Below are 24,947 nucleotides of genomic sequence, written 5' to 3'. Positions count from 1 at the left end.
TCTGTGCTGAGCTGTGATGGTTTCTGTGCTGAGTTGTGATGGTTTCTGTGATGAGCTGTGAATGTCTTTGTGATGTTGTGAGCTGTGATGGTTTCTGTGATGTGCTGAGCTGTGATGGTTTCTGAGATGAGCTGTGATGGTTTCTGTGCTGAGCTGTGATGGTTTCTGTGCTGAGTTGTGATGGTTTCTGTGACGAGCTGTGAATGTCTTTGTGATGTTGTGAGCTGTGATGGTTTCTGTGATGTGCTGAGCTGTGATGGTTTCTGTGATGTGCTGAGCTGTGATGGTCTCTGTGATGTGCTGAGCTGTGATGGTTTCTGTGATATGATGAGCTGTGATGGTCTCTGTGATGTCATGAGCTGTGATGGTTTCTGTGATGTGCTGAGCTGTGATGGTTTCTGTGATGTGCTGAGCTGTGATGGTCTCTGTGATGCGCTGAGCTGTGATGGTCTCTGTGATGTGCTGAGCTGTGATGGTTTCTGTGATATGATGAGCTGTGATGGTTTCTGTGATGTGCTGCGCTGTGATGGCCTCTGTGATGTGCTGAGCTGTGATGGTTTCTGTGATGTGCTGATCTGTGATGGTTTGTGTGATGCGATGAGCTGTTTTGGTCTCTGTAATGTGCTGTGCTGTGATGGCCTCTGTGATGTGCTGAGCTGTGATGGTTTCTGTGATGTGCTGAGGTGTAATGGTGTCTATGATGCGCCGAGCTGTGATGGTTTCTGGGATGTGCAGAACTGTGATGGTCTCTGTGATGTGCTGAGCTGTGATGGTTTCTGTGATGTGCTGAGGTGTGATGGTGTCTAGATGCGCTGAGCTGTGAAGGTCTCTGTGATGTGATGAGCTGTGTTGGTCTCTGTAATGTGCTGTGCTGTGATGGTTTCTGTGATGTGCTGAGGTGTGATGGTTTCTGTGATGTGTTGAGCTATGATTGTTTCTGTGATGTGCTGAGCTTTGATGTTTTCTGTGATGTGTTGAGCTGTAATGGTTTCTGTGATGAGCTGTGATGTATTCTGTGCTGAGCTGTGATGGTGTTTATGATGCGCCGAGCTGTGATGGTTTCTGGGATGTGCAGAACTGTGATGGTCTCTGTGATGCGCTGATCTGTGATGGTCTCTATGATGTGCTGAGCTGAGATGGTCACTGTGAGGTAATGCGCTGTGATGGTTTCTGTGATGTGCTGAGCTGTGATGGTTACTGTGTTGTGCTGTGATGGTTTCAGTGATGATCTGTGATGGATTCTGTGATGTGCTTAGCTGTGATGGTTTCTGTGATGAGCTGTAATGGTCTCTGTGATGTGATGAGCTGTGATGGTTTCTGTGATGTGCTGAGCTGTGACGGTTTCTGAGATGTGATGAGCTGTGATGGCGTCTGTGATGTGCCGAGCTGTGATGGTCTCTGTGATGTGCTGTGCTGTGATGGTTTCTGTGATGTGTTGACCTGTTTTGTTTCTGTGATGAACTGTGATGTAGTCTGTGATGAGCTGTGATGGTGTCTGCGATGTGCTGAGCTGTGATGGACTCTGTGATGTGCTGAGCTCTGATTGTTTCTGTGCTGAGCTGTGATGGTTTCTGTGCTGATTTGTGATGGTTTCTGTGATGAGCTGTGAAGGTCTTTGTGATGTTGTGAGCTGTGATGGTTTCTGTGATGTGCTGAGCTGTGATGGTTTCTGTGATGTGTTGACCTGTTTTGTTTCTGTGATGAACTGTGATGTAGTCTGTGATGAGCTGTGATGGTGTCTGCGATGTGCTGAGCTGTGATGGACTCTGTGATATGCTGAGCTCTGATTGTTTCTGTGCTGAGCTGTGATGGTCTCTGTGATGTGATGAGCTGTGATAGTTTCTGTGATGTGCTGAGCTGTGATGGTTTCTGTGATGTAATGAGCTGTGATGGTCTCTGTGATGTGCTGAGCTGTGATGGTTTCTGTGATGTGATGAGCTGTGATGGCGTCTGTGATGTGCTGAGCTGTGATGGTTTCTGTGATGTACTGAGCTGTGATGGTTTCTGTGATGTGCTGTGATGGTTTATGTGATGCCCTGTGAAGGTGTCTGTGATGTGCTGATCTTGATGGTTTCGGTGATGAACTGTGATGCTTTCAGTGATGATCTGTGATGGATTCTGTGATGTGCTGAGCTGTGATGGTTTCTGTGATGAGCTGTGATGGTTTCTGTGATGTGATGAGCTGTGATGATTTCTGTGATATGATGAGCTGTTATGGTTTCTGTGATGTGATGAGCTGTGCTGGTGTCTGTGATGTGCTGAGCTGTGATGGTTTCTGTGATGTACTGAGCTGTGATGGTTTCTGTGATGTGCTGTGCTATGATCGTTTCTGTGATATGCTGAGCTGTGATGGTTTCTGTGATGTGCTGAGCTGTGATGGTCTCTGTGATGTGATGAGCTGTGATGGTTTCTGTGATGTGCTGAGCTATGGTAGTTTCTGTAATGTGATGAGCTGTGATGGTGTCTGTGATGTGCTGAGCTGTGATGGTTTCTGTGATGTGCTGACCTTTGATCGTTTCTGTGATGCGCTGAGATATGATTGTTTCTGTGATATGCTGAGCTGTTATGGGTTCTGTGCTGAGCTGTGATTGTTTCTGTGCAGAGTTGTGATGGTTTCTGTGATGAGCTGTGAAGGTCTCTGTGATCTACTAAGCTGTGATGGTTTCTGTGATGTGCTGAGCTGTGATGGTTTCTGTGATGTGCTGAGCTGTGATGGTCTCTGTGATGAGCTGTGAGGGTATCTGTGCTGAGCTGTGATGGTTTCTGTGTAACCTGAGAAGGTCTCTGTAATGTGCTCAGCTGTGATAATTTCGGTGATGAACTGTGATGCTTTCAGTGATGATCTGTGATGGATTCTGTGATGTGCTGAGCTGTGATGGTTTCTGTGATGAGCTGTGATGGTTTCTGTGATGTGCTGAGCTGTGATGGTTTCTGTGATGTGATGAGCTGTGATGGTTTCTGTGATGTGCTGAGCTGTGATGGTTTCTGTGATGTGCTGAGCTGTGATGGTTTCTGTGATGTGCTGAGCTGTGACGATTTCTGTGATGTGATGAGCTGAGATGGCCTCTGTGATGTGCTGAACTGTGATGGTTTCTGTGATGTACTGAGCTGTGATGGTTTGTGTAATGTGCTGAGCTGTGATTGCCTCTGTGATGTGCTGAACTGTGATGGTTTCTGTGATGTTCTGAGCCCTGATGGTTTCTGTGATGTGCTGAGCTGTGATGGTCCCTGTCAATTGATGCCCTGTGATGGTTTTTGTGATAAGCTGTGATGCTTTCTGTGATGTGCTGTGATGGTCCCTCTGATGTGCTGAGCTGTGATTTTTTCAGTGCTGAGTTGTTATGGTTTCTGTGATGTGCTGAGCTGTGATGGTTTCTGTGATGTACTGAGCTGTGATGGTCTCTGTAATGTGCTGAGCTGTGATGATCTCTGTGATGTGATGAGCTGTGATGGTTTCTGCGATGTGCTGAGCTATTGTAGTTTCTGTTATGTGATGAGCTGTGATGGTGTCTGTGATGTGCTGAGCTGTGATGGCGTCTGTGATGTGCTGAGCTATGATGGTTTCTGTGATGTACTGAGTTGTGATGGTTTCTGTGATGTGCTGAGCTTTGATTGTTTCTGTGATGAGCTCTGATGGTTTCTGTGATGTGCTGAGCTGTGATGGTCGCTGTCATGTGATGCCCAGTGATGGTTTCTGTGATAAGCCGTGATGCTTCTGTGATGTGCTGTGATGGTCCCTCTGATGTGCTGAGCTGTGATGGTTTCTGTGCTGAGCTGTGATGGTTTCAGTGCTGAGCTGTGAAGTTCTCTGTGATCTGCTAAGCTGTGATGGTTTCTGTGATGTACTAAGCTTTGATGGTCTCTGTGATGTGATGATCTGTGATTGTTTATGTGAAGAGCTGCGATGGTTTTTGTGATGAGCTGTAATGCTTTCTGTGATGAACTGTGACAGAATCTGTGATGTGCTGAGCTGTGGTGGTTTCTGTGATAGGCTGTGGTGGTTTCTGTGATGTGCTGAGTTGTGATGGTTTCTGTGATGAGCTGTGAAGGTGTCTGTGATGTGGTGAGCTGTAATGGTTTCGGTGATGAACTGCGCTGCTTTCAGTGATGATCTGTAATGGTTTCGGTGATGAACTGTGCTGCTTTCAGTGATGATCTGTAACGGTCTCGGTGATGAACTGTGCTGCTTTCAGTGATGATCTGTGATGGATTCTGTGATGTGCTGAGCTGTGGTGGTTTCTGTGATGAGCTGTGATGTTTCTGAGATGTGCAGTGATGTTCTCTGTGATGTGCTGAGCTGTGATGGTCTCTGTGATGTGCTGAGCTGTGATGGTCTCTGCGATGTGCTGAGCTGTGATGGACTCTGTGATGTAATGCGCTGCGATGGTTTCTGTGATGAGCTGTGATGCTTTCTGTGATGTGGTGTGATGGTGTCTCTGATGTGCTGAACTGTGCTGGTTTCTGTGATATGATGATATGTGATGGTCTGTGTGATGTGATGAGCTGTGATGGTTTCTGTGGCATGCTGAGCTGTGATGGTTACTGTGCTGCGTCGTGACGGTTTGTGGGATGAGCTGTGAAGGTGTCTGTGATGTGGTGAGTTTGATGGCTTCCGTGATGAACTGTGATGCTTTTAGTGATGATCTGTGATGGATTCTGTGATGTGCTGAGCTGTGGTGGTTTCTGTGATGAGCTGTGATGGTTTCTGTGATGTGCTGATCTGTGATGGTTTCTGTATTGCGCTGAGCTGTGATCGTTTCGATGATTTGCTGAGCATTGATAGTTTCTGTGATGTGCTGAGCTGTGATGGTTTCTGAGATGTGCAGTGATGTTCTCTGTGATGTGCTGAGCTGTGATGGTTTCTTTGATGTGCTGAGCTGAGATAGATTCTGTGATGCACTGAGCTGTGATGGCGTCTGTGATGTGCTGAGCTGTCATGGCCTCTGTGATGTGCTGAGCTGTGATGGTTTCTGTGATGAGCTGTGATGGTCTCTGTGATGTGCTAAGCTGTGATGGTTTCTGTGATGAGCTGTGATGGTCTCTGTGATGTGCTAAGCTGTGATGGTTTCTGTGATGTGCTGAGCTGTGATGGTTTCTGTGATGTCCTGAGCTATGATTGTTTATGTGATGTGCTGAGCTGTGATGGTATTTGTGCTGAGATGTGATGGTTTCTGTGATGAGCTGTGAAGGTCTCTATGATGTGCTGAGATGTGATGGCCTCTGTGGTGTGCTGAGCTGTGATAGTTTCTGTGATGTGCTGAACTGTGATGGTTTCTGTGATGTGCTGAGCTGTGATGGTTTCTGTGATGTGCTGAGCTATGATTGTTTATGTGATGTGCTGAGCTGTGATGGTATTTGTGCTGAGATGTGATGGTTTCTGTGATGAACTGTGAAGGTCTCTATGATGTGCTGAGCTGTGATGGTTTCTGTGATGTGCTGAGCTATGATTGTTTATGTGATGTGCTGAGCTGTGATGGTATCTGTGCTGAGATGTGATGGCTTCTGTGACGTGTTGAGCTGTGATGGTTTCTGTGATGAGCTGTGATGGCTTCTGTGACGTGGTGCGATGGATTCCGTCATGTGTTGAGCTGTGATGGTTTCTGTGATGAGCTATAATGGTTTCTGTGATGAGCTGTGATGTATTCTGTGATGAGCTGTGATGGTGTCTGTGATGTGCTGAGTTGTGATGGTTTCTGTGATGAGCTGTGATGGCTTCTGTGACGTGGTGCGATGGATTCCGTCATGTGTTGAGCTGTGATGGTTTCTGTGATGAGCTATAATGGTTTCTGTGATGAGCTGTGATGTATTCTGTGATGAGCTGTGATGGTGTCTGTGATGTGCTGAGTTGTGATGGTTTCTGTGATGAGCTGTGATGGTTTCTGTGATGTGCTGTGATGGTGTCTGTGATGTGCTGAGCTGTGATGGTCTATGTGATGTGCTGATCTGTGATGGTCTCTGTGATGTAATGCGCTGTACTGGTTTCTGTGATGAGCTGTGATGGTTTCTGTGATGTGCTGTGCTGGGTTCTGTGATGTGGTGTGATGGTCTCTCTGACGTGCTGAGCTGTGATGTAATGCGCAGTACTGGTTTCTGTGATGAGCTGTGATGGTTTCTGTGATGTGCTGTGCTGAGTTCTGTGATGTGGTGTGATGGTCTCTCTGATGTGCTGAGCTGTGATGGTTTCTGTGATGTGCTGAGCTGAGATAGATTCTGTGATGCACTGAGCTGTGATGGCGTCTGTGATGTGCTGAGCTGTCATGGCCTCTGTGATGTGCTGAGCTGTGATGGTTTCTGTGATGTGCTGAACTGTGATGGTTTCTGTGATGTGCTGAGCTGTGATGGTTTCTGTGATGTGCTGAGCTATGATTGTTTATGTGATGTGCTGAGCTGTGATGGTATTTGTGCTGAGCTGTGATGGTTTCTGTGATGAGCTGTGATGGTCTCTGTGATGTGCTGAGCTGTGATGGCCTCTGTGATGTGCTGAACTCTGATGGTTTCTGTGATGTGCTGAGCTGTGATGGTTTCTGTGATGTCCTGAGCTATGATTGTTTATGTGATGTGCTGAGCTGTGATGGTATCTGTGCTGAGATGTGATGGTTTCTGTTATGAGCTGTGAAGGTCTCTATGATGTGCTGAGCTGTGATGGCCTCTGTGGTGTGCTGAGCTGTGATAGTTTCTGTGATGTGCTGAACTGTGATGGTTTCTGTGATGTGCTGAGCTGTGATGGTTTCTGTGATGAGCTGTGATGGTTTCTGTGATGAGCTGTGATGGTTTCTGTGATGAGCTGTGATGGTTTCTGAGATGTGCAGTGATGTTTTTGTGATGTGCTGAGCTGTGATGGTTTCTGTGATGTGCTGAGCTGTGATGGTTTCTGTGATGTGCTGAGGTGTGATGGTTTCTGTGATGTGTTGAGCTATGATTGTTTCTGTGATGTGCTGAGCTTTGATGTTTTCTGTGATGTGTTGAGCTGTAATGGTTTCTGTGATGAGCTGTGATGTATTCTGTGCTGAGCTGTGATGGTGTTTATGATGCGCCGAGCTGTGATGGTTTCTGGGATGTGCAGAACTGTGATGGTCTCTGTGATGCGCTGATCTGTGATGGTCTCTATGATGTGCTGAGCTGAGATGGTCACTGTGAGGTAATGTGCTGTGATGGTTTCTGTGATGTGCTGAGCTGTGATGGTTACTGTGTTGTGCTGTGATGGTTTCAGTGATGATCTGTGATGGATTCTGTGATGTGCTGAGCTGTGATGGTTTCTGTGGTGAGCTGTGATGGTTTCTATGATGATCTGTGATGGTTTCTGTGATGTGATGAGCTGTGATGGTTTCTGTGATGTGCTGAGCTGTGATGGTTTCTGTGATGTGCTGAGCTGTGATGGTTTCTGTGATGTGCTGAGCTGTGACGGTTTCTGAGATGTGATGAGCTGTGATGGCGTCTGTGATGTGCCGAGCTGTGATGGTCTCTGTGATGTGTTGACCTGTTTTGCTTCTGTGATGAACTGTGATGTAGTCTGTGATGAGCTGTGATAGTTTCTATTGTGAGCTGTGATGGTTTCTGTGAAGTGCTGGGCTGTGATGGTTTCTGTGATGTGTTGACCTGTTTTGTTTCTGTGATGAACTGTGATGTAGTCTGTGATGAGCTGTGATGGTGTCTGCGATGTGCTGAGCTCTGATTGTTTCTGTGCTGAGCTGTGATGGTTTCTGTGCTGATTTGTGATGGTTTCTGTGATGAGCTGTGAAGGTCTTTGTGTTGTTGTGAGCTGTGATGGTTTCTGCGATGTGCTGAGCTGTGATGGACTCTGTGATGTGCTGAGCTCTGATTGTTTCTGTGCTGAGCTGTGATGGTTTCTGTGCTGATTTGTGATGGTTTCTGTGATGAGCTGTGAAGGTCTTTGTGTTGTTGTGAGCTGTGATGGTTTCTGCGATGTGCTGAGCTGTGATGGTCTCTGTGATGTGCTGAGCTGTGATAGTCTCTGTGATGTGCTGAGCTGTGATGGTTTCTGTGATATGATGAGCTGTGATGGTTTCTGTGATGTGCTGAGCTGTGATGGTTTCTGTGATGCGCTGTGATGGTTTCTGCGATATGCTGAGCTGTGATGGTCTCTGTGATGCGCTGAGCTGTGATGGTCTCTGTGATGTGCTGAGCTGTGATGGTTTCTGTGATATGATGAGCTGTGATGGTTTCTGTGATGTGCTGCGCTGTGATGGCCTCTGTGATGTGCTGAGCTGTGATGGTTTCTGTGATGTGCTGATCTGTGATGGTTTGTGTGATGCGATGAGCTGTTTTGGTCTCTGTAATGTGCTGTGCTGTGATGGTTTCTGTGATGTCCTGAGCTATGATTGTTTATGTGATGTGCTGAGCTGTGATGGTATCTGTGCTGAGATGTGATGGTTTCTGTTATGAGCTGTGAAGGTCTCTATGATGTGCTGAGCTGTGATGGCCTCTGTGGTGTGCTGAGCTGTGATAGTTTCTGTGATGTGCTGAACTGTGATGGTTTCTGTGATGTGCTGAGCTGTGATGGTTTCTGTGATGTGCTGAGCTGTGATGGTTTCTGTGATGTGCTGAGCTGTGATGGTTTCTGTGATGTGCTGAGCTGTGATGGTTTCTGAGATGTGCAGTGATGTTTTTGTGATGTGCTGAGCTGTGATGGTTTCTGTGATGTGCTGAGCTGTGATGGTTTCTGTGATGTGCTGAGGTGTGATGGTTTCTGTGATGTGTTGAGCTATGATTGTTTCTGTGATGTGCTGAGCTTTGATGTTTTCTGTGATGTGTTGAGCTGTAATGGTTTCTGTGATGAGCTGTGATGTATTCTGTGCTGAGCTGTGATGGTGTTTATGATGCGCCGAGCTGTGATGGTTTCTGGGATGTGCAGAACTGTGATGGTCTCTGTGATGCGCTGATCTGTGATGGTCTCTATGATGTGCTGAGCTGAGATGGTCACTGTGAGGTAATGTGCTGTGATGGTTTCTGTGATGTGCTGAGCTGTGATGGTTACTGTGTTGTGCTGTGATGCTTTCAGTGATGATCTGTGATGGATTCTGTGATGTGCTGAGCTGTGATGGTTTCTGTGATGTGATGAGCTGTGATGGTTTCTGTGATGTGCTGAGCTGTGATGGTTTCTGTGATGTGCTGAGCTGTGATGGTCTCTGTGATGTGATGAGCTGTGATGGTTTCTGTGATGTGCTGAGCTGTGACGGTTTCTGAGATGTGATGAGCTGTGATGGCGTCTGTGATGTGCCGAGCTGTGATGGTCTCTGTGATGTGTTGACCTGTTTTGCTTCTGTGATGAACTGTGATGTAGTCTGTGATGAGCTGTGATAGTTTCTATTGTGAGCTGTGATGGTTTCTGTGAAGTGCTGGGCTGTGATGGTTTCTGTGATGTGTTGACCTGTTTTGTTTCTGTGATGAACTGTGATGTAGTCTGTGATGAGCTGTGATGGTGTCTGCGATGTGCTGAGCTCTGATTGTTTCTGTGCTGAGCTGTGATGGTTTCTGTGCTGATTTGTGATGGTTTCTGTGATGAGCTGTGAATGTCTTTGTGATGTTGTGAGCTGTGATGGTTTCTGTGATGTGCTGAGCTGTGATCGTTTCTGTGATGTGCTGAGCATTGATTGTTTCTGTGATGTGCTGAGCTGTGATGGTTTCTGTGCTGAGTTGTGATGGTTTCTGTGATGAGCTGTGAATGTCTTTGTGATGTTGTGAGCTGTGATGGTTTCTGTGATGTGCTGAGCTGTGATGGTTTCTGTGATGTGCTGAGCTGTGATGGTTTCTGTGATGTGCTGAGCTGTGATGGTTTCTGTGATGTGCTGAGCTGTGATGGTTTCTGTGATGTGCTGAGCTGTGATGGTTTCTGTGATATGATGAGCTGTGATGGTTTCTGTGATGTGCTGAGCTGTGATGGTTTCTGTGATGAGCTGTGATGGTTTCTGGGATGTGCTGAGCTGTGATGGTCTCTGTGATGCGCTGAGCTGTGATGGTCTCTGTGATGTGCTGAGCTGTGATGGTTTCTGTGATATGATGAGCTGTGATGGTTTCTGTGATGTCATGAGCTGTGATGGCCTCTGTGATGTGCTGAGCTGTGATGGTTTCTGTGATGTGCTGATCTGTGATGGTTTGTGTGATGCGATGAGCTGTTTTGGTCTCTGTAATGTGCTGTGCTGTGATGGCCTCTGTGATGTGCTGAGCTGTGATGGTTTCTGTGATGTGCTGAGGTGTAATGGTGTCTATGATGCGCCGAGCTGTGATGGTTTCTGGGATGTGCAGAACTGTGATGGTCTCTGTGATGTGCTGAGCTGTGATGGTTTCTGTGATGTGCTGTGATGGTTTCTGTGATGTGCTGAGCTGTGATGGTTTCTGTGATGTGCTGAGCTGTGATGGTTTCTGTGATGAGCTGTGATGGTCTCTGTGATGTGATGAGCTGTGTTGGTCTCTGTAATGTGCTGTGCTGTGATGGTTTCTGTGATGTGCTGAGGTGTGATGGTTTCTGTGATGTGTTGAGCTATGATTGTTTCTGTGATGTGCTGAGCTTTGATGTTTTCTGTGATGTGTTGAGCTGTAATGGTTTCTGTGATGAGCTGTGATGTATTCTGTGCTGAGCTGAAATGGTGTTTATGATGCGCCGAGCTGTGATGGTTTCTGGGATGTGCAGAACTGTGATGGTCTCTGTGATGCGCTGATCTGTGATGGTCTCTATGATGTGCTGAGCTGAGATGGTCACTGTGAGGTAATGCGCTGTGATGGTTTCTGTGATGTGCTGAGCTGTGATGGTTACTGTGTTGTGCTGTGATGGTTTCAGTGATGATCTGTGATGGATTCTGTGATGTGCTTAGCTGTGATGGTTTCTGTGATGAGCTGTAATGGTCTCTGTGATGTGATGAGCTGTGATGGTTTCTGTGATGTGCTGAGCTGTGACGGTTTCTGTGATGCGCTGTGAAGGTCTCTGTGATGTGCTGAGCTGTGATGGTTTCTGTGATGTGCTGAGCTGTGACGGTTTCTGAGATGTGATGAGCTGTGATGGTTTCTGTCTGTGATGTGCCGAGCTGTGATGGTCTCTGTGATGTGCTGTGCTGTGATGGTTTCTGTGATGTGTTGACCTGTTTTGTTTCTGTGATGAACTGTGATGTAGTCTGTGATGAGCTGTGATGGTGTCTGCGATGTGCTGAGCTGTGATGGACTCTGTGATGTGCTGAGCTCTGATTGTTTCTGTGCTGAGCTGTGATGGTTTCTGTGCTGATTTGTGATGGTTTCTGTGATGGGCTGTGAAGGTCTTTGTGATGTTGTGAGCTGTGATGGTTTCTGTGAAGTGCTGGGCTGTGATGGTTTCTGTGATGTGTTGACCTGTTTTGTTTCTGTGATGAACTGTGATGTAGTCTGTGATGAGCTGTGATGGTGTCTGCGATGTGCTGAGCTGTGATGGACTCTGTGATGTGCTGAGCTCTGATTGTTTCTGTGCTGAGCTGTGATGGTCTCTGTGATGTGATGAGCTATAATAGTTTCTGTGATGTGGTGAGCTATGATTGTTTCTGTGATGTGATGAGTGTGATGGTTTCTGTGATGTGCTGAGCTGTGATGGTTTCTGAGATGTGATGAGCTGTGATGGCGTCTGTGATGTGCTGAGCTGTGATGGTTTCTGTGATGTACTGAGCTGTGGTGGTTTCTGTGATGGGCTGTGATGGTTTCTGTGTGACCTGAGAAGGTCTCTGTAATGTGCTCAGCTGTGATAGTTTCTGTGATGAACTGTGATGCTTTCAGTGATGATCTGTGATGGATTCTGTGATGTGCTGAGCTGTGATGGTTTCTGTAATGAGCTGTGATGGTTTCTGCGATGTGCTGAGCTGTGATGATTTCTGTGATATGATGAGCTGTTATGGTTTCTGTGATGTGATGAGCTGTGCTGGTGTCTGTGATGTGCTGAGCTGTGATGGTTTCTGTGATGTACTGAGCTGTGATGGTTTCTGTGATGTGCTGTGCTATGATCGTTTCTGTGATATGCTGAGCTGTGATGGTTTCTGTAATGTGCTGAGCTGTGATGGTCTCTGTGATTTGATGAGCTGTGATGGTTTCTGTGATGGGCTGAGCTATGGTAGTTTCTGTGATGTGCTGAGCTGTGATGGCCTCTGTGATGTGCTGAGCTGGGATGGTTTCTGTGATGTGCTGACCTTTGATGGTTTCTGTGATGCGCTGAGATATGATTGTTTCTGTGATATGCTGAGCTGTTATGGATTCTGTGCTGAGCTGTGATTGTTTCTGTGCAGAGTTGTGATGGTTTCTGTGATGAGCTTTGAAGGTCTCTGTGATCTACTAAGCTGTGATTGTTTCTGTGATGAGCTGTGATGGTTTCTGTGATGTGTTGAGTTGTGATGGATTCTGTGATGAGCTGTGAGGGTATCTGTGCTGAGCTGTGATGGTTTCTGTGTAACCTGAGAAGGTCTCTGTAATGTGCTCAGCTGTGATAATTTCTGTGATGAAGTGTGATGCTTTCAGTGATGATCTGTGATGGATTCTGTGATGTGCTGAGCTGTAATGGTTTCTGTGATGAGCTGTGATGGTTTCTGCGATGTGCTGAGCTGTGATGGTTTCTGTGATGTGATGAGCTGTGATGGTTTCTGTGATGTGCTGAGCTGTGATGGTGTCTGTGGTGTGCTGAGCTGTGATGGTTTCTGTGATGTGCTGAGCTGTGACGATTTCTGTGATGTGATGAGCTGAGATGGCCTCTGTGATGTGCTGAACTGTGATGGTTTCTGTGATGTACTGAGCTGTGATGGTTTGTGTAATGTGCTGAGCTGTGATTGCCTCTGTGATGTGCTGAACTGTGATGGTTTCTGTGATGTTCTGAGCCCTGATGGTTTCTGTGATGTGCTGAGCTGTGATGGTCCCTGTCAATTGATGCCCTGTGATGGTTTTTGTGATAAGCTGTGATGCTTTCTGTGATGTGCTGTGATGGTCCCTCTGATGTGCTGAGCTGTGATTTTTTCAGTGCTGAGTTGTTATGGTTTCTGTGATGTGCTGAGCTGTGATGGTTTCTGTGATGTACTGAGCTGTGATGGTCTCTGTAATGTGCTGAGCTGTGATGATCTCTGTGATGTGATGAGCTGTGATGGTTTCTGTGCTGTGCTGAGCTATTGTAGTTTCTGTTATGTGATGAGCTGTGATGGTGTCTGTGGTGTGCCGAGCTGTGATGGCGTCTGTGATGTGCTGAGCTATGATGGTTTCTGTGATGTACTGAGTTGTGATGGTTTCTGTGATGTGCTGAGCTTTGATTGTTTCTGTGATGAGCTCTGATGGTTTCTGTGATGTGCTGAGCTGTGATGGTCGCTGTCATGTGATGCCCAGTGATGGTTTCTGTGATAAGCCGTGATGCTTCTGTGATGTGCTGTGATGGTCCCTCTGATGTGCTGAGCTGTGATGGTTTCTGTGCTGAGCTGTGATGGTTTCAGTGCTGAGCTGTGAAGTTCTCTGTGATCTGCTAAGCTGTGATGGTTTCTGTGATGTACTAAGCTTTGATGGTCTCTGTGATGTGATGATCTGTGATTGTTTCTGTGAAGAGCTGCGATGGTTTTTGTGATGAGCTGTAATGCTTTCTGTGATGAACTGTGACAGAATCTGTGATGTGCTGAGCTGTGATGGTTTCTGTGATGAGCTGTGGTGGTTTCTGTGATGTGCTGAGTTGTGATGGTTTCTGTGCTGAGCTGTGAAGGTGTCTGTGATGTGGTGAGCTGTAATGGTTTCGGTGATGAACTGCGCTGCTTTCAGTGATGATCTGTAATGGTTTCGGTGATGAACTGTGCTGCTTTCAGTGATGATCTGTAACGGTCTCGGTGATGAACTGTGCTGCTTTCAGTGATGATCTGTGATGGATTCTGTGATGTGCTGAGCTGTGGTGGTTTCTGTGATGAGCTGTGATGTTTCTGAGATGTGCAGTGATGTTCTCTGTGATGTGCTGAGCTGTGATGGTCTCTGTGATGTGCTGAGCTGTGATGGTCTCTGTGTTGTGCTGAGATGTGATGGACTCTGTGATGTAATGCGCTGCGATGGTTTCTGTGATGAGCTGTGATGCTTTCTGTGATGTGGTGTGATGGTGTCTCTGATGTGCTGAACTGTGCTGGTTTCTGTGATATGATGATATGTGATGGTCTGTGTGATGTGATGAGCTGTGATGGTTTCTGTGGCATGCTGAGCTGTGATGGTTACTGTGCTGCGTCGTGACGGTTTGTGGGATGAGCTGTGAAGGTGTCTGTGATGTGGTGAGTTTGATGGCTTCCGTGATGAACTGTGATGCTTTTAGTGATGATCTGTGATGGATTCTGTGATGTGCTGAGCTGTGGTGGTTTCTGTGATGAGCTGTGATGGTTTCTGTGATGTGCTGATCTGTGATGGTTTCTGTATTGCGCTGAGCTGTGATCGTTTCGATGATTTGCTGAGCATTGATAGTTTCTGTGATGTGCTGAGCTGTGATGGTTTCTGAGATGTGCAGTGATGTTCTCTGTGATGTGCTGAGCTGTGATGGTTTCTTTGATGTGCTGAGCTGAGATAGATTCTGTGATGCACTGAGCTGTGATGGCGTCTGTGATGTGCTGAGCTGTCATGGCCTCTGTGATGTGCTGAGCTGTGATGGTTTCTGTGATGAGCTGTGATGGTCTCTGTGATGTGCTAAGCTGTGATGGTTTCTGTGATGAGCTGTGATGGTCTCTGTGATGTGCTAAGCTGTGATGGTTTCTGTGATGTGCTGAGCTGTGATGGTTTCTGTGATGTCCTGAGCTATGATTGTTTATGTGATGTGCTGAGCTGTGATGGTATTTGTGCTGAGATGTGATGGTTTCTGTGATGAGCTGTGAAGGTCTCTATGATGTGCTGAGATGTGATGGCCTCTGTGGTGTGCTGAGCTGTGATAGTTTCTGTGATGTGCTGAACTGTGATGGTTTCTGTGATGTGCTGAGCTGTGATGGTTTCTGTGATGTGCTGAGCTATGATTGTTTATGTGATGTGCTGAGCTGTGATGGTATTTGTGCTGAGATGTGATGGTTTCTGTGATGAACTGTGAAGGTCTCTATGATGTGCTGAGCTGTGATGGTTTCTGTGATGTGCTGAGCTATGATTGTTTATGTGATGTGCTGAGCTGTGATGGTATCTGTGCTGAGATGTGATGGCTTCTGTGACGTGTGCTGAGCTGTGATGGTTTCTGTGATGAGAGCTGTGATGGCTTCTGTGACGTGGTGCGATGGATTCCGTCATGTGTTGAGCTGTGATGGTTTCTGTGATGAGCTATAATGGTTTCTGTGATGAGCTGTGATGTATTCTGTGATGAGCTGTGATGGTGTCTGTGATGTGCTGAGTTGTGATGGTTTCTGTGATGAGCTGTGATGGCTTCTGTGACGTGGTGCGATGGATTCCGTCATGTGTTGAGCTGTGATGGTTTCTGTGATGAGCTGTGATGGTTTCTGTGATGAGCTGTGATGTATGCTGTGATGAGCTGTGATGGTGTCTGTGATGTGCTGAGCTGTGATGGTCTCTATGATGCGCTGAGCTGTGATGGTTTGTGTGATGTGCTGAGCTGTGATGGTGTCTGTGATGTGCTGAGCTGTGATGGTCTCTGTGATGTGCTGATCTGTGATGGTCTCTGTGATGTAATGCGCTGTACTGGTTTCTGTGATGAGCTGTGATGGTTTCTGTGATGTGCTGTGCTGGGTTCTGTGATGTGGTGTGATGGTCTCTCTGACGTGCTGAGCTGTGATGTAATGCGCAGTACTGGTTTCTGTGATGAGCTGTGATGGTTTCTGTGATGTGCTGTGCTGAGTTCTGTGATGTGGTGTGATGGTCTCTCTGATGTGCTGAGCTGTGATGGTTTCTGTGATGTGCTGAGCTGAGATAGATTCTGTGATGCACTGAGCTGTGATGGCGTCTGTGATGTGCTGAGCTGTCATGGCCTCTGTGATGTGCTGAGCTGTGATGGTTTCTGTGATGTGCTGAACTGTGATGGTTTCTGTGATGTGCTGAGCTGTGATGGTTTCTGTGATGTGCTGAGCTATGATTGTTTATGTGATGTGCTGAGCTGTGATGGTATTTGTGCTGAGCTGTGATGGTTTCTGTGATGAGCTGTGATGGTCTCTGTGATGTGCTGAGCTGTGATGGCCTCTGTGATGTGCTGAACTGTGATGGTTTCTGTGATGTGCTGAGCTGTGATGGTTTCTGTGATGTCCTGAGCTATGATTGTTTATGTGATGTGCTGAGCTGTGATGGTATCTGTGCTGAGATGTGATGGTTTCTGTTATGAGCTGTGAAGGTCTCTATGATGTGCTGAGCTGTGATGGCCTCTGTGGTGTGCTGAGCTGTGATAGTTTCTGTGCTGAGCTGTGATGGTATCTGTGCTGAGATGTGATGGCTTCTGTGACGTGTTGAGCTGTGATGGTTTCTGTGATGAGCTGTGATGGCTTCTGTGACGTGGTGCGATGGATTCCGTCATGTGTTGAGCTGTGATGGTTTCTGTGATGAGCTATAATGGTTTCTGTGATGAGCTGTGATGTATTCTGTGATGAGCTGTGATGGTGTCTGTGATGTGCTGAGTTGTGATGGTTTCTGTGATGAGCTGTGATGGCTTCTGTGACGTGGTGCGATGGATTCCGTCATGTGTTGAGCTGTGATGGTTTCTGTGATGAGCTATAATGGTTTCTGTGATGAGCTGTGATGTATTCTGTGATGAGCTGTGATGGTGTCTGTGATGTGCTGAGTTGTGATGGTTTCTGTGATGAGCTGTGATGGTTTCTGTGATGTGCTGTGATGGTGTCTGTGATGTGCTGAGCTGTGATGGTCTATGTGATGTGCTGATCTGTGATGGTCTCTGTGATGTAATGCGCTGTACTGGTTTCTGTGATGAGCTGTGATGGTTTCTGTGATGTGCTGTGCTGGGTTCTGTGATGTGGTGTGATGGTCTCTCTGACGTGCTGAGCTGTGATGTAATGCGCAGTACTGGTTTCTGTGATGAGCTGTGATGGTTTCTGTGATGTGCTGTGCTGAGTTCTGTGATGTGGTGTGATGGTCTCTCTGATGTGCTGAGCTGTGATGGTTTCTGTGATGTGCTGAGCTGTGATAGCTTCTGTGATGTGCTGAGCTGTGATGGTGTCTGTGATGTGCTGAGCTGTGATGGCCTCTGTGATGTGCTGAGCTGTGATGGTTTCTGTGATGTGCTGAACTGTGATGGTTTCTGTGATGTGCTGAGCTGTGATGGTTTCTGTGATGTGCTGAGCTATGATTGTTTATGTGATGTGCTGAGCTGTGATGGTATTTGTGCTGAGCTGTGATGGTTTCTGTGATGAGCTGTGATGGTCTCTGTGATGTGCTGAGCTGTGATGGACTCTGTGATGTGCTGAACTCTGATGGTTTCTGTGATGTGCTGAGCTGTGATGGTTTCTGTGATGTCCTGAGCTATGATTGTTTATGTGATGTGCTGAGCTGTGATGGTATCTGTGCTGAGATGTGATGGTTTCTGTTATGAGCTGTGAAGGTCTCTATGATGTGCTGAGCTGTGATGGCCTCTGTGGTGTGCTGAGCTGTGATAGTTTCTGTGATGTGCTGAACTGTGATGGTTTCTGTGATGTGCTGAGCTGTGATGGTTTCTGTGATGAGCTGTGATGGTTTCTGTGATGAGCTGTGATGGTTTCTGTGATGAGCTGTGATGGTTTCTGAGATGTGCAGTGATGTTTTTGTGATGTGCTGAGCTGTGATGGTTTCTGTGATGTGCTGAGCTGTGATGGTTTCTGTGATGTGCTGAGCTGAGATAGTTTCTGTGATGCGCTGAGCTGTGATGGTTTCTGTGATGTGATGAGCTGTGATGGGCTCTGTGATGTGCTGAGCTGTGATGGTCTCTGTGATGTGCTGAGCTATGATGTTCTGTGTGATGTGATGAGTGTGATGTTTTCTGTGGTATGCTGAGCTGTGATGGTTTATGTGATGTGCTGAGCTGTGATGGTTTCTGTGATGTGCTGAGCTATGATTGTTTCTGTGATGTGCTGAGCTGTGATGGTTACTGTGCTGCATTGTAACGGTTTGTGGGATGAGCTGTGAAGGTGTCTGTGATCTGTTGAGCTTGATGGTTTCCGTGATGAATTGTGATGCTTTTAGTGATGATCTGTGATGGATTCTGTGATGTGCTGAGCTGTGGTGGTTTCTGTGATGTACTGATCTGTGATTGTCTCTGTGATGCGCTGAGCTGTGATGGTCTCTGTGATGTGCTGAACTGTGATGGTTTCTGTGATGTGCTGAGCTGTGATGGTTTCTGTGATGTGCTGAGCTATGATTGTTTATGTGATGTGCTGAGCTGTGGTGGTATCTGTGCTGAGATGTGATGGTTTCTGTGATGAGATGTGAAGGCCTCTATGATGTGCTGAGATGTGATGGCCTCTGTGGTGTGCTGAGCTGTGATGGTCTCTATGATGCGTTGATCTGTGATGGTCTCTGTGATGTAATGCGCAGTACTGTTTTCTGTGATGAGCTGTGATGGTTTCTGTGATGTGCTGTGCTGAGTTCTGTGATGTGGTGTGATGGTCTCTCTGATGTGCTGAGCTGTGATGGTTTCTGTGATGTGCTGAGCTGTGATGGTCTCTGTGACGTGCTGAGCTGTGATGGTTTCTGTGATGTGCTGAGCTGTGATGGTTGCTGTGCTGAGCTGTGATGGTTTCTGTGCTGATCTGTGATGGATTCTGTAATGTGCTGAGCTGTGATGGTTACTGTGATGTGCTGAGGTGTGATGGAGTCTGTAATTTGCTGAGCTGTGATGGTCTCTGTGATGTGACGAGCTGTGATGGTTTCTGTGATGTGCTGAGCTATGATAGTTTCTGTGATGCACTGAGCTGTGATGGCGTCTGTGATGTGCTGAGCTGTCATGGCCTCTGTGATGTGCTGAGCTGTGATGGTTTATGTGACGTACTGAGCTGTGATTGTCTCTGTGATGTGCTGAGCTGTGATGGTTTCTGTGATGAGCTGTGATGTGCTGAGCTGTGATGGCCTCTGTGATGTGCTGAACTGCGATGGTTTCTTTGATGTGCTGAGCTGTGATGGTTTCTGTGATGTGCTGAGCTATGATTGTTTATGTGATGTGCTATGCTGTGATGGTATCTGTGCTGAGATGTGATGGTTTCTGTTATGAGCTATGATAGTTTCTGTGATGCACTGAGCTGTGATGGCGTCTGTGATGTGCTGAGCTGTCATGGCCTCTGTGGTGTGCTGAGCTGTGATAGTTTCTGTGATGTGCTGAGCTGTGATGGCCTCTGTGATGTGTTTAGCTGTGATGGTTTCTGTGATGAGCTGTGATGGTTTCTGTGATGAGCTGTGATGTATTCTGTGATGAGCTGTGATGGTCTCTATGATGCGCTGAGCTGTGATGGTTTCTGTGATGCGCTGAGCTGCGATGGTCTATGTGATGTAATGCGCTGTGATGGTTTCTGTGATGAGCTGTGATGGTTTCTGAGATGTGCAGTGATGTTCTCTGTGATATGCTGAGCTGTCATTGCCTCTGTGATGTGCTGAGCTGTGATGGTTTATGTGATGTGCTGAGCTGTGAATGCCTCTGTGATGTGCTGAATTGTGATGGTTTCTGTGATGTGCTGAGCTGTGATGGTTTCTGTGATGTGCTGAGCTGTGATGGTCTCTGTGATGAGCTGTGATGGTCTCTATGATGTGCTGAGCTGTGATGGTCTCTATGATGTGCTGAGCTGTGATGGTCTCTATGATGTGCTGAGCTGTGATGGTCTCTATGATGTGCTGAGCTGTGATGGTCTCTGTGATGTGTTGAGCTGTGATGGTTTCTGTGATGAGCTGTGATGGCTTCTGTGACGTGGTGCGATGGATTCCGTCATGTGTTGAGCTGTGATGGTTTCTGGGATGAGCTATAATGGTTTCTGTGATGAGCTGTGATGTATTCTGTGATGAGCTGTGATGGTGTCTGTGATGCGCTGAGCTGTGATGGTTTCTGTGCTGAGCTGTGATGGTTTATGTGATGTGCTGAGCTGTGAATGCCTCTGTGATGTGCTGAATTGTGATGGTTTCTGTGATGTGCTGAGCTGTGATGGTTTCTGTGATGTGCTGAGCTGTGATGGTCTCTGTGATGAGCTGTGATGGTCTCTATGATGTGCTGAGCTGTGATGGTCTCTATGATGTGCTGAGCTGTGATAGTTTCTGTGATGTGCTGAGCTGTGATGGTCTCTGTGATGTGTTGAGCTGTGATGGTTTCTGTGATGAGCTGTGATGGCTTCTGTGACGTGGTGCGATGGATTCCGTCATGTGTTGAGCTGTGATGGTTTCTGGGATGAGCTATAATGGTTTCTGTGATGAGCTGTGATGTATTCTGTGATGAGCTGTGATGGTGTCTGTGATGCGCTGAGCTGTGATGGTTTCTGTGATGAGCTGTGATGGTGTCTGTGATGTGCTGAGCTGTGATGGTCTCTATCATGCGCTGAGCTGTGATGGTTTCGGTGATGCGCTGAGCTGTGATGGTCTATGTGATGTGCTGATCTGTGAGGGTCTCTGTGGTGTAATGCGCTGTACTGGTTTCTGTGATGAGCTGTGATGGTTTCTGTGATGTTCTGTGCTGGGTTCTGTGATGTGGTGTGATGGTCTCTCTGATGTGCTGAGCTGTGATGTCTTCTGTGAAGTGCTGAGCTGTGATGGATTCTGTCACGTGATGATCTGTAATGGTTTTGGTGAAGAACTGCGCTGCTTTCAGTGATGATCTGTAATGGTTTTGGTGAAGAACTGCGCTGCTTTCAGTGATGATCTGTAATGGTTTCGGTGATGAACTGTGCTGCTTTCAGTGATGATCTATGATGGATTCTGTGATGTGCTGAGCTGTGATGGCCTCTTTGATGTGCTGAGCTGTGATGGTTTCTGTGATGTACTGAGATGTGATTGTCTCTGTGATGTGCTGAACTGTGATGGTTTCTGTGATGAGCTGTGATGCTTTCTGTGATGTGCTGTGCTGGGTTCTGTGATGTGGTGTGATGGTCTCTCTGATGTGCTGAACTGTGATGGTTTTTGTGATGTGCTGTGCTGTGATGGTCTCTGTGATGTGTTGAGCTGTGGTGGGCTCTGTGATGTGCTGAGCTATGATGGTTTCTGTGCTGAGCTGTGAAGGTGTCTGTGATGTGGTGAGCTGTAATGGTTTCGGTGATGAACTGTGCTGCTTTCAGTGATGATCTGTAATGGTTTCAGTGATGAACTGTGCTGCTTTCAGTGACGATCTGTGATGGATTCTGTGATGTGCTGAGCTGTGATGGTTTCTGTGATAAGCTGTGATGGTTTCTGTGATGAGCTGTGATGGTTTCTGAGATGTGCAGTGATGTTTTCTGTGATGTGCTGAGCTGTGATGGTTTCTGTGATGTGCTGAGCTGTGATGGTCTGTGTGATGCCCTGAGCTGCGATGGTGTCTGTGATATGCGGAGCTGTGATGGTCTCTGTGATATGCTGAGCTGAGATAGTTTCTGTGATGCGCTGAGCTGTGATGGTTTCTGTGATGTGATGAGCTGTGATGGTCTCTGTGATGTGCTGAGCTGTGATGTGCTGAGCTGTCATTGCCTCTGTGATGTGCTGAGCTGTGATGGTTTATGTGATGTGCTGAGCTGTGAATGCCTCTGTGATGTGCTGAATTGTGATGGTTTCTGTGATGTGCTGAGCTGTGATGGTTTCTGTGATGTGCTGAGCTGTGATGGTCTCTGTGATGAGCTGTGATGGTCTCTATGATGTGCTGAGCTGTGATGGTCTCTATGATGTGCTGAGCTGTGATGGTCTCTATGATGTGCTGAGCTGTGATGGTCTCTATGATGTGCTGAGCTGTGATGGTCTCTGTGATGTGTTGAGCTGTGATGGTTTCTGTGATGAGCTGTGATGGCTTCTGTGACGTGGTGCGATGGATTCCGTCATGTGTTGAGCTGTGATGGTTTCTGGGATGAGCTATAATGGTTTCTGTGATGAGCTGTGATGTATTCTGTGATGAGCTGTGATGGTGTCTGTGATGCGCTGAGCTGTGATGGTTTCTGTGCTGAGCTGTGATGGTTTATGTGATGTGCTGAGCTGTGAATGCCTCTGTGATGTGCTGAATTGTGATGGTTTCTGTGATGTGCTGAGCTGTGATGGTTTCTGTGATGTGCTGAGCTGTGATGGTCTCTGTGATGAGCTGTGATGGTCTCTATGATGTGCTGAGCTGTGATGGTCTCTATGATGTGCTGAGCTGTGATAGTTTCTGTGATGTGCTGAGCTGTGATGGTCTCTGTGATGTGTTGAGCTGTGATGGTTTCTGTGATGAGCTGTGATGGCTTCTGTGACGTGGTGCGATGGATTCCGTCATGTGTTGAGCTGTGATGGTTTCTGGGATGAGGTATAATGGTTTCTGTGATGAGCTGTGATGTATTCTGTGATGAGCTGTGATGGTGTCTGTGATGCGCTGAGCTGTGATGGTTTCTGTGATGAGCTGTGATGGTGTCTGTGATGTGCTGAGCTGTGATGGTCTCTATCATGCGCTGAGCTGTGATGGTTTCGGTGATGCGCTGAGCTGTGATGGTCTATGTGATGTGCTGATCTGTGAGGGTCTCTGTGGTGTAATGCGCTGTACTGGTTTCTGTGATGAGCTGTGATGGTTTCTGTGATGTTCTGTGCTGGGTTCTGTGATGTGGTGTGATGGTCTCTCTGATGTGCTGAGCTGTGATGTCTTCTGTGAAGTGCTGAGCTGTGATGGATTCTGTCACGTGATGATCTGTAATGGTTTTGGTGAAGAACTGCGCTGCTTTCAGTGATGATCTGTAATGGTTTTGGTGAAGAACTGCGCTGCTTTCAGTGATGATCTGTAATGGTTTCGGTGATGAACTGTGCTGCTTTCAGTGATGATCTATGATGGATTCTGTGATGTGCTGAGCTGTGATGGCCTCTTTGATGTGCTGAGCTGTGATGGTTTCTGTGATGTACTGAGATGTGATTGTCTCTGTGATGTGCTGAACTGTGATGGTTTCTGTGATGAGCTGTGATGCTTTCTGTGATGTGCTGTGCTGGGTTCTGTGATGTGGTGTGATGGTCTCTCTGATGTGCTGAACTGTGATGGTTTTTGTGATGTGCTGTGCTGTGATGGTCTCTGTGATGTGTTGAGCTGTGGTGGGCTCTGTGATGTGCTGAGCTATGATGGTTTCTGTGCTGAGCTGTGAAGGTGTCTGTGATGTGGTGAGCTGTAATGGTTTCGGTGATGAACTGTGCTGCTTTCAGTGATGATCTGTAATGGTTTCAGTGATGAACTGTGCTGCTTTCAGTGACGATCTGTGATGGATTCTGTGATGTGCTGAGCTGTGATGGTTTCTGTGATAAGCTGTGATGGTTTCTGTGATGAGCTGTGATGGTTTCTGAGATGTGCAGTGATGTTTTCTGTGATGTGCTGAGCTGTGATGGTTTCTGTGATGTGCTGAGCTGTGATGGTCTGTGTGATGCCCTGAGCTGCGATGGTGTCTGTGATATGCGGAGCTGTGATGGTCTCTGTGATATGCTGAGCTGAGATAGTTTCTGTGATGCGCTGAGCTGTGATGGTTTCTGTGATGTGATGAGCTGTGATGGTCTCTGTGATGTGCTGAGCTGTGATGTGCTGAGCTGTGATGGTCTCTGTGATGTGCTGAGCTGTGATGGTTTCTGTGATGTGCTGAGCTGTGGTGGTTTCTGTGATGTACTGAGCTGTGATTGTCTCTGTGATGCGCTGAGCTGTGATGGTCTCTGTGATGTGTTGAGCTGTGAATGCCTCTGTGATGTGCTGAACTGTGATGGTTTCTGTGATGTGCTGAGCTGTGATGGTATCTGTGCTGAGATGTGATGGTTTCTGTGATGAGCTGTGAAGGTCTCCATGATGTGCTGAGATGTGATGGCCTCTGTGGTGTGCTGAGCTGTGATGGTCTCTATGATGCGCTGATCTGTGATGGTCTCTGTGATGTAATGCGCTGTACTGGTTTCTGTGATGAGCTGTGATGGTTTCTGTGATGTGCTGAGGTGTGATGGAGTCTGTAATTTGCTGAGCTGTGATGGTCTCTGTGATGTGATGAGCTGTGATGGTTTATGTGATGTGCTGAGCTATGATAGTTTCTGTGATGTGATGAGCTGTGATGGTGTCTGTGATGTGATGAGCTGTGATGGTGTCTGTGATGTGCTGAGCTGTGATGGCCGCTGTGATGGCCTCTGTGATGTGCTGAGCTGTGATGGTTTCTGTGATGTACTGAGCTGTGATTGTTTCTGTGATGTGCTGAACTGTGATGGTTTCTGTGATGAGCTGTGATGCTTTCTGTGATGTGCTGTGCTGGGTTCTGTGATGTGGTGTGATGGTCTCTCTGATGTGCTGAACTGTGATGGTTTTTGTGATGTGCTGTGCTGTGATGGTCTCTGTGATGTGTTGAGTTGTGGTGGTTTCTGTGATGTGCTGAGCTGTGATGGTTTCTGTGCTGAGCTGTGAAGGTGTCTGTGATGTGCTGAGCTGTAATTGTTTCGGTGATGAACTGTGCTGCTTTCAGTGATGATATGTAATGGTTTCGGTGATGAACTGTGCTGCTTTCAGTGATGATTTGTGATGGATTCTGTGAAGTGCTGAGCTGTGATGGTTTCTGTGATGTGCTCAGTTCTGATGGTCTCTGAGATGCACTGAGCTGTGATGGTATCTGTGATGTGCTGAGCTGAGATAGTTTCTGTGATGCGCTGAGCTGTGATGGTTTCTGTGATCTGATGAGCTGTGATGGTCTCTGTGATGTGATGAGCTGTGATGGCCTCTGTGATGTGCTGAGCTGTGATGGTTTATCTGATATGCTGAGCTGTGATTGTTTCTGTGCTGATGTGTGATGGTTTCTGTGATGTGCTGAGCTATGATTGTTTATGTGATGTGCTGAGCTGTGATGGTATCTGTGCTGAGATGTGATGGTTTCTGTGATGAGCTGTGATGGTCTCTATGA

Source organism: Mobula hypostoma, chromosome 24 (assembly GCF_963921235.1).
Source record: "Mobula hypostoma chromosome 24, sMobHyp1.1, whole genome shotgun sequence".
Lineage (NCBI taxonomy): Eukaryota > Metazoa > Chordata > Chondrichthyes > Myliobatiformes > Myliobatidae > Mobula > Mobula hypostoma.
Note: the sequence above shows the minus strand (reverse complement) of the source record.